Source organism: Scylla paramamosain, chromosome 9, assembly GCF_035594125.1.
Source record: "Scylla paramamosain isolate STU-SP2022 chromosome 9, ASM3559412v1, whole genome shotgun sequence".
Classification (NCBI taxonomy): domain Eukaryota; kingdom Metazoa; phylum Arthropoda; class Malacostraca; order Decapoda; family Portunidae; genus Scylla; species Scylla paramamosain.
Window position 1 is genome coordinate 3142501 of NC_087159.1, and position 10000 is coordinate 3152500.

At 49.7% G+C, this 10000-nt stretch overlaps 1 long non-coding RNA gene across 1 annotated transcript in view; it reads right to left on the reverse strand.

Annotated features, from left to right (window-relative positions):
• Positions 1-10000, reverse strand: part of LOC135103286 (uncharacterized) — a 35502-nt gene that overhangs the window by 24817 nt on the left and 685 nt on the right. The window lies entirely within an intron of this gene.

A 10000-nucleotide genomic window follows, 5' to 3' on the forward strand; every position in this document is an offset into this window, starting at 1 on the left:
CACTCAAGGGAATGGAAGGAAAGGAAGATAGATAGATGAGAGAAAGGAAGGAAGGAAAGCGGGAAGGTTAGTTGAGGGAATAGGAGGAGGAAAGAGAGGTAGAATAGGTGAATGAATGGAAGGAAGAATAGAGGAATAATATAATAGGCGAGGGAATTAAAGGAGGAAAGAGGAGAGGATAGGTGAGGAAATGGAAGGATGAAGTTGGGAAGGACAGATGAAGGAGGAATGAAAAGAGGTCAGGTAAGTGAAGGAGCCTCGTAATCACTCCACGCACTATCACCTGTGGGACTCGCACGTTTACCTGAGAAAATACTATCCAATTAACCATATACTTACAACTTCGTGTCATTTTTAACCATCGAGACAAATATATATTTTTTTCTTTTCATTTAACTACGTACGTGAATATTTTTTTTAATATAAACAACAACAAAAAAGTTACAGTGCATAATACCAAGCTAACGTACGTAGTGTTCTCTGAAGGGAGGGAGGGAGGGAGGGAGGGAGGGAGGGAGGAGAGGAAGGAGGGTCCGGGTGAAAATAAGCCGTGTTGAGAATATATTAACAAAGAACTTTTATGCCTCAAAGTAATAAAAATGAAAAATAACAAACAATAACAAACAGCGAACGAAAGGATTATAAGCTTTAGACCAGAGTATATTTTCAGTCCCGATTACCAGAGAGAGAGAGAGAGAGAGAGAGAGAGAGAGAGAGAGAGAGAGAGAGAGAGAGAGAGAGAGACTCGTACATCTGGGGCAAGGAACATTTCAAAAGATTACATTTAACAATCCACCGTAGAGGAGAGGAAGAGACGGAGAGGAATAGCGAAGGCAGGAGAGAAGGATGGAGGGAAAAAAAAAAAGGGAGGGGGAAGGGAAGAGAGGGAGGAGAGGGGGAGGTGTGTCATTATACCATGGCCGGCGGAGGGGAAGAGGAAGGGGAGGAGGAAGGAGGAGGAGGAAGGGAAGGGGAGGCAAGCAGAGGAGGATGACATTGAAGCTGTGAGCAGGAGGAGGAGGAGGAGGAGGAGGAGGAGGAGGAGGAGGAGGAATAGGTTCAAATTGTGTAATTGGCCTGCCACCCCTCCCGCCCATGCCTGCCTCCTCCCGTCCCAGCCTGCATTGCCTGTAGTAATTACACCAAAATAACGAATAGAAACACGGCTGCGGGCGAGGAACAGGAGGAGGAGGAAGAACAAGAACAGAAGGAGGAGGAGGAGGAGAAAGAGGAGGCAAACTGTAGGGACTGGGGTAAAGAGGAGAGGAGGAAGGGGGAGGAAGAGAAGCAAAGTACACACACATATCTTCATGCAAAACAGAGGGTGCCTGCTGCATAGACGCGCACACACACACACACGACTCACGTACATGCATGTTTGTGAGTGTGTGCGCGCGTCATTCAGAGGGTGTTCATGAGCATGGGCGGCCGTGAGAGGGGAAAGGGTGTAGGGGGGGGGGAGGAGGAAGGAAAAAATTATGGTCGTGAGGATAACATGTCGGGAGCATCAACATTAATGAAAGCAATGACTTGTATTCCTCTAATTATGTAGAAGAGACTGTCTGGAGATGAGCAAGTGTCTGTGTGTGTGTGTGTGTGTGTGTGTGTGTGTGTGTGTGTGTGTGTGTGTGTGTGTGTGTGTGTGTGTGTTTCCACAGACGCAATATTAACCAAGGAAACACCAAGGGATGAAGGAAGAAGTGTGAAGATTTGAAAAGAAACGAAAACATATAAGGAGTTTGTCTATCTTTGTTACTTTAACCAGTGAGGAGGAGGAGGAGGAGGAGGGGGGGATGAAATGAGGAAAGAGGAGAGGAGAGGAGAGGAGAGGAGAGGAGAGGAGAGGAGAGGAGGGAGAGGGGGAGGTAATGAAGATGTTCGCGCGAAAAAAAAGTGGATAAATAATGAGATGATAATAGAGAGGGAGAGAGAGAGAGAGAGGAGAGAGAGAGAGAGAGAGAGAGAGAGAGAGAGAGAGAGAGAGAGAGAGAGTTGAGGGAAGGGAGTAAAGGCCAGTGACGCGTCTGCCTGAGGCCACACCTTACCTCCTCACCTTCCCCCTCCTCCCCCTCCTCCTCCTCCTCCTCCTTATGCTCCTCTTCTTCATCCTCCAAAGTATCGCAGTACCTCTTCAGTATCCCTTAATCACCGTCACTTCTCCCTCTTCTCCTCTTAAATTTCAACGTTGGAAAAGAGGAAGGAGGGAGAAAAGCAGAGAAAAGCAGAGGAGGAAAAGGAAGAACAAGAGGAGGAGGAGGGAAGTCGAATTGTTGTTCTTATTATTGCTTGCGGTGGTGGTGGTGGTGATAGTGGTGGTGGTGGTGATGACAATTGTGGTTGTTGCCGGGCAGGGGCTGGGATGGTGATGCTCGTGCCGCCACTCACACCAAAAAAATATAAAAATAAATATATATAAGGAGAGATGGTCGTGGGGGTGGCCATCTTGTAGCGGCCAAGGGAGGTCTCGGCGAGGCCAACATCGTGACTAAAGCTCTCCAGGCGTCCTTAGAGGCGAGACTCCTGCCACGCCTCTGTGCCTCAACGCCCATGCCGCCACGCCCGCGCCGCGCTGCCTGGCCATCGCACACCGATACTGGCCAAATTGTGAGGTGGGCGGCTGGGTGATGGAGACGTCAGGGCGGCGCTCATCACGGCCTTTCCGCGGCCAGGGAGAGGCTGCGGTGGTGGTGGTGGTGGTGGTGATAGTGGTGGTGGTTGCTCGCCCGCCGCTCGTTTTCTGTTGGGTTGCGTCCAGCGTCCAGCGGCGGCACCTGCGGGGACTGCCAGGGATTGCCGGCGCCTCTTTTTAATGTCATGGTTTAATACTGCCAGATAATGCTGTAACTGCGCGTTCATTTGCATGGTAAATTCTGCGTTAGGCGAGCGAGCACAAAAAGGTGCAATAATGCAGGAACGGCAGGCAGCAGAGCGACGCGGCCGCTGCCAAATGGCCGGCGCGATTGTTACGGCGTGCGGCAATTAGCGCGGCCAGGTGTCCCTTCCCTCCCCGCCGCCCCTACAACACTCAACTCATTACCTTCGATACACAGCTCTCTCTCTCTCTCTCTCTCTCTCTCTCTCTCTCTCTCTCTCTCTCTCTCTCTCTCTCTCTCTCTCTCTCTCTTCACAGGGACTGGAATATTAACAACGTTCCCAGACGCTCTCTTCCTCCCTCCCGCCTCCGTTTCTCCTCTCGCTCTGCCTCCTCTTCCTCCACCTCTCGTCCTGTACTCCGCCGCTCCTCCTCGCGCTCTCATCCCCACTCCTCGCCGCGGCACCACTGGAAAAAGTCGAAACAATCGCGCTTGACTTGAGGCTTCTGTGCTCTGGAGGTTCGCCCGCGGGCAGTGCCGGGGTTGCCAAGGCTCGGTTTTCTGCCGACATTCCTTGTGGCCGTCCAGCGATGGCGACCTCGCTTTGCTGCCTCGAGGGACGCGCCGCCACGGCCGCCCCGACAGCGACAAAGTGGTGAAACGGCGCGAGGACTCGGGCTAATAATGAAATATATAGGATATTTGCATTGGCCGGCTGCAGGTTGAGAAAAAGAGCGCTGCTGCTGCTGTTGCTGTTGCTTCCAGACGCTGCTAAGGGTCGAGATGACGAGCTGCAGGCCGCGGCGACTCGCCTTTAACGTCCAGACAACCCAACTTTGTGCGACAAACAGACAGGTAAACTTGAACTCCCCATCTAGACCGTGTGCGATTACATTCATATTAATTATTCCAGTTCCTGCTCCCCCCCTCCATCCCCGCCGGCGCCAGTACTGGCCGCCCTTCCCCGCGGCGCCGCCCCGCTGGCCCCGCAGCTCCAGAGATCACCGCCCGCATTCGGATAAGTTCCTCGAACAAAAAACAGACGAATCCAGAGCCAGCGGCCGGGCCTGGACGCGGCGGCGAGTCTCCCAGGAGGCGGGAAGACAAGGGCGAGTTTTCTGAAGGAGCAGCAAGAGTACTCCGCCTTAGTGGCCGCCGCCTCGCTCGCCGCCGTCGCCTCCTACTATTCTACACTTCTCCTTTATTGAATTTTTTTCTTTGTGTTCTGCTTTCTTTCATTAACTTTATTTCTTCCAGAGGCATTTAGACTCGCCACGCCACTGACACCCTCGTCTCCTCCTCAGCTTCCTTCCATTTGTGCTGTGCTACGCGGTGTCTCCCCCCCATTCCCCCGGGCGCCACGGCCTGTGGGGCGGGGAGGGGGGTACAGTACCCCGTGTGTCGCGCGGGGCGAGGCGACTCCCTAGGGCGGCGGCGAGGCCAGTCCTGGGGACTCATCGTCAAGAGTCGAGGAATGTCTTGCGAGTTTTGTGAGGTTTGCGATGTGATCAAGCAATTATCTTGTACAAAGTTACATAAAAAAATCAATTGCGCGGTTGTTATTGAGCGAATTCGGCTTTGAATCGAGTGGGCATCATGAGGCGTCTTGTCGAACACGCATCATGTCCAAGGCTTCTTGTCCGACTCGCCCAGCACCAGGCGGCCTCGTGTCGCGACACCTGGTTATCAGCTCAACTTTGCCTCGCCCAAACTTGCTGCCAAAGCCAACGTAGGTAACACTAAGACGACTTAGGACGACTTCTGTACTGTGCGCTCAAACAAGCAGTGTGGAGTGAAGGGGAGGGGAATGGGGGAGGGAAGGGAGGGGGATTTGAAAGGAGTAAGGAGGGGGATGGGGGGAGGCAGAAGGGGTCTGGCGGTTCCACAAGGAAGCAGCTGGTCTCTCTTGTCCAGAGATGTGGTCGCCTGCTTGTCTTAAGTTACAAAATGGTGGCTTTCTTGGTGCACCGAGGCAGGGAGGGAGGGAGAGAGGAGATAGGAGGGAGCAAGGGTCGGAGAGCTGGAGAGGAGGAGGTTGAGATGGAGAAGAGATAGAGGCAAGAATGCAAATTAAGAGAAAATATGATATCACGGCGAAGGGGGAATGGGAAACTGAAGCAAAACCTAAAATAAGAGAGACGGTTGATCATTAGCGGACTTTTATCGTGGCCCTAACGCGAGGCAGTGCGGGGGAATGGGGACTTGAAGAGGAACTAAACCTTCTTGAACGAGACGAAACATGAGAGAGGAGAGTGGAAGGAAAATTTGAAGAGAAACAGATAAGACTCGAATATTTTCATGACAAACGAGATGAGAGAGAGAGAGAGAGAGAGAGAGAGAGAGAGAGAGAGAGAGAGAGAGAGAGAGAGAGAGAGAGAGAGAGAGAGAGAACAGAGCATAGCATAGTCTCTCAATAAACAACTATTACACCCTCTCCTCGGCCCTCACTGATTTAATTACTCTTCCCAGGAGACGGAACAGCGACCAACCCTCACCTGCGCCCCCCACGAATTATTGCTGCAGACTCCTCCTTCCCTCACACACCCTTCCTTCCTTCCTTCCTTCCTTCCCTCATATCCTCCTCCTCCTCCCTCCCTTCTTTCCTTCCTTCACACACCCATCCCTCATCCTCATATTCACCCAGCACACCATTATTTTTCCTTGCTCCCTACACCACCTCCACCATCACCACCACCACCAGCCTCACTCCTCTTTCCGACCCCAATAATTTAATATCAAAAGTTAAGGCTGTTCTTACCTCCACATGCATATTCCTCCTCCTCCTCCTCCTCCTCCTCCTCCTCCTCCTCCTCCTCCTCCTATTCCTTTACCTTATATTTACGTTAAGAAATATTCTACTCCACCTCCACCACCACCATCACCACCACCATGGAAACGTGATACAAACAAACCGTTACCACCACTACCACTACCACCACAACTAACACACACACACACACACACACACACACACACACACACACACATCTACACATCTCCAACCACAATTATCATAAAAAGTATATTACACCACCCCTTCAGCCACCATCACCACGATCACTACCACCACTATCAACATTACCATCTTAAGATACTCACCCCCGTCACCCCCACAGCCCATTTCCCTTCCACCCTTCCCTTCCCATAACCCCCCCCCATTGAGAAGAGCCATTGAAATACCAGTAAATACACTTGTTAGGAAGAACTGAGACTAGGGATTTGAAAACTATTCCTTGATTCTGCCCTTCGCACAAGATTTGACGTGAGGATGAGAGAGAGAGAGAGAGAGAGAGAGAGAGAGAGAGAGAAGAGAGAGAGAGAGAGAGAGAGAGAGAGAGAATAATATACTCAACCTGTTACACTCACTCACTCCCTCCCTCCATCACTCCCTCCCTCACTCACTCACTCACTCACTCACTCACACGCACGTAAAACTTTAATGTTACATCCAACCAAAAATATACAAAAATCATTATATATTCTAGGGTGACGCCTCTTTCTCTCACCTGCTGCCCTTCACCCTAGCATCAGCCCATCTGGTCTGTCAGCCCACTCACTGCCAGCCTACCTCTGCGTCACCCCCCACCTGTCCCGAAGGTCTCACCCCGCCCACCTATCGCGTCAGAAAACCATCATCTCGCCCGCCCCCCGTCAGCCCACCGCCCTCAGCCGCCCCAGTTCACCCCGCAGCGCCACCTCAGCCCCTCGCGCGCCGCCACATTCACCATTATGTATTCACCATCAATATTCATCAATTCGTCCACGCCAATTACTCAGCACGCTTTGTGGCAGCCTGAGAGAGAGAGAGAGAGAGAGAGAGAGAGAGAGAGAGAGAGAGAGAGAGAGAGAGTTATTGATGATGTACACCACCCACAAACACTGCAGTGATGAAATTCGTAACAAAAACTGACGAAGGAGAAAAAAAAGTAGAAAATGTCACTAAAACAAACTAATAAAAGACGATGTAATACAAGGGAAGGGGAGAATGGGAGGGAGAGGGAGGGGGGAAGAGAGAGGAAGGGGGCTGACGGAGGGATGAAAGGAAAGATGAAGGGAAGGGAGGAGGAGGAGGAGGAGAAAGGGAGGGGGTGGGGTTGGTGACTGGGTATCACTCTCTACGAGCAGCTGTCACTGTCCCCTCTCTCTCTCTCTCTCTCTCTCTCTCTCTCTCTCTCTCTCTCTCTCTCTCTCTCTCTCTCTCTCTCTCTCTCTCTCTCTCTCTCTCTCTCTAACCAGTCATCCTTCTCATCTTCACTTTTCGTTTTATACATTTACTTTTTTATGCTAAATCTGGTTTTGGTTTCTCCTCTTATCTGCCTTCGCCTCCTCAAGTTCCTTCTCTTTCTCTTCTTTTCGTTACAATTTCTCAACACTGGTGGGTGCCTCTCCTCCTCCTCTTCTTCTTCCTCCTCCTCTTCTTCTTCTTCTTCTTCTTACTCTCCTCCTCTTCCTCATCCTCTTCTTACTCCATTTTTTTTTCTTATCTCTCGATCACAGACTCATAGCATAACTCTCTCTCTCTCTCTCTCTCTCTCTCTCTCTCTCTCTCTCTCTCTCTCTCTCTCTCTCTCTCTCTCTCTCTCTCTCTCTCTCTCTCTCTCTCTCTCTCTCTCTCTCTCTCTCTCTCTCTCAGCTGTTTGTTGATCTTGTCTTTCCCTCCTCTTCCGCCTCTCATTCGTCCACTTCCACTACAACTTCCTCCTTGAACGCATCCACTTCCTCTATAATATATATATCCTACACCACCACCATAACCACCACCACCACCACCTCTTTTTTAAACCACCAGTGTGCTGCTTCCTATTCTCATCACCACCACTATCATCACCACCACCGCCAACAACAACACCATCTTTTTTTTACTCCTCTTGTGTGTTTCTTATTTTGCACCACTTCCACCACCACCACCAGTAACCTTCCAACTTCTACCTCTACTACCACCACTACTGCCACCACCACCACCACCTCGCCCTCGCCGCCGCTTCTTTGCGAACTTGACCAAGGACTGAAATCGTTTAAAAGTCCCCGAGTGACCGATTGTGGCGCGGCTCCCGGGGCTTCCGTCGCTACCAAGTTGGGCGGACCTGCCTTTCAGTGCGGTAATAAGGAGGCCAAAGAAATCCATCGCTGGTGGCAACACTTTCAAAACTTAGGGAGAGAGGGAGTGGGATAGAGAGGTACGAGAGGTTGTGTGGTGAAAAAAGGGAAAAGTATTAAATATATAATGAAAAAAAGGACTTTATTGGGAGGAAGGAGGTGGGTGAAGGACATTAACTTGTGGTTTATGAAGGGCACAATACTGCCCCGGGGCGGTAAAAGGGAGGGGGGAGGAGGAGAGGAGAGGAGAGGCGAGGGAAAAGTTTGGCTGTGGGAGTTGATGTTTGTGATGAACGATGCTGGGAAAGGTGTTATTATTATATTTTGTTGATGGGGTGTGGGTCGTGGCGTGTGTGTGTGTGTGTGTTGTGTTTATATATACACTAACCCCAGCAAATACAATACACTAACCCCAGCAAATACAATACACAATTAACAACGAAGTCCAATCATTAGCAAATTAAATGGAAGCCAAACCAAAATAAACTAACGATTCAGCTGACAGACGGACAAATAAAGCAAGTGGCGGAGTTATAATTAGAGCGAGAGGGATGAGATTCGTTCCCGTGATCACCGCAACGACCAACGCCACCCCCACACACACACACCCCACCCTCGCTACGCCGACCGCAGTCATTACACAAACAAACAACTGCTGCATGACAACGGAAGAAGCTGTACACTCACTCGCCGCATTCCACGACACAACATTTACTTAAGTCACCCTCCACCACCACCACCACCTTCCGCTCCTTCGCTCTCTTCTTCCTTTTCTCTTATTTTCACCTGTATCTGCTTCCTATTTTTCGCTTTCCTCTCTTCTATGTTTCTTTTCTTACTCAAATTGCCTTCCACCTTCCTAAATTTACTTTCTTTTTGCTTTTCTCTTACATTTACCTATACATGTTTCCTATTTCCCCTTTTTTTATCCGGCTTTTCTCACCTGTTCCCTCCTTTTCTACAATACACAACCCATCCCTCTCTTCCCAACCTTCTCTTCCACTATACTTAATCTTCTTGACTTCAATCTCTTCTTCCTCCTTTTTTTACATTCACTCATGCCTTCCCTTTCCTTTCTTTCACTCATTGCCTTCCCTTTCCTTTCTTTCCTTGTCTGTATCTTCCTCTATCTATTCCCTCCCTTCTCTTTTCTATATTCCCTCCTACATTCACGTATACACTTCAACAACTTCCATTTCTACTCTCATCTTCAACTAACCTTCTTTTCCTAGTCCCCATTCCCTCTTCCGTCTCTTCCTTACCCATTCCTACACCACCACCCAACAAAACTCCACCATTTCTCGCATCTCTTCCTTCCCATTCCTCTTCCTTTAACTAAACCCCAAAAAAATCTGAGGCCCCACACCACAACACAGCTACACAGGGCCTCAGGGTGTCACTCACTGCCCCTTGTGAGTGTATCTCTGAGCCCCGAGACAGTAATGGCACCAAGGGCAGGGGACAATAGTGGCGGGCTGCGGTAATTACTCCTCTGACCCCTTGCATCACGCCCTCAGTCCGGGAGAAACAACACAACGCTAATTAATGAAGCAGCAGAGGCCAGGCGAGGTGAGGTGAGGTAAGGTGAGGTGAGGGTAGGTGAGCTAGGGCGGGGGAGAGTAGAGGTGATGAAGGCAGTGTGTAGGAAGGAAATTTATTTATTTTAATTTTAATGTAAGACGTGTTCTGAACTAAGGGTAGAAAAAGATGGAGAAAAAAATAGGCGTACATACAAGAAAGAAAAAAAAGAGGCTTACTAACAAAACAGATGGAGGAACAAAAAGGCCTACGGAAGATACCAATCCTAAAAGGGAATTATCAAAAGAATATCGAAAATTAAGGTTAGGGAAGTGTCTTAAAACGTCCCTCTTGAAAGCGTTCGAGTAAAAAGCAATAGGAAATACAGAATGAGGCTGGGGAGTTCCTCAGCTTACCAACAAAAGGGGTGAAAGACTGGGGAGACTGGTTAACTCTTACATTAGGGAGGTGGACGGAATAGGGATGAGAGAAAGTGGAAAACCTTGTGCAGGGATGGAGAGGAAAAAAATGGAAAAAATGAGAAATAAAACAAAAGTGAAAAAAAAAAAATG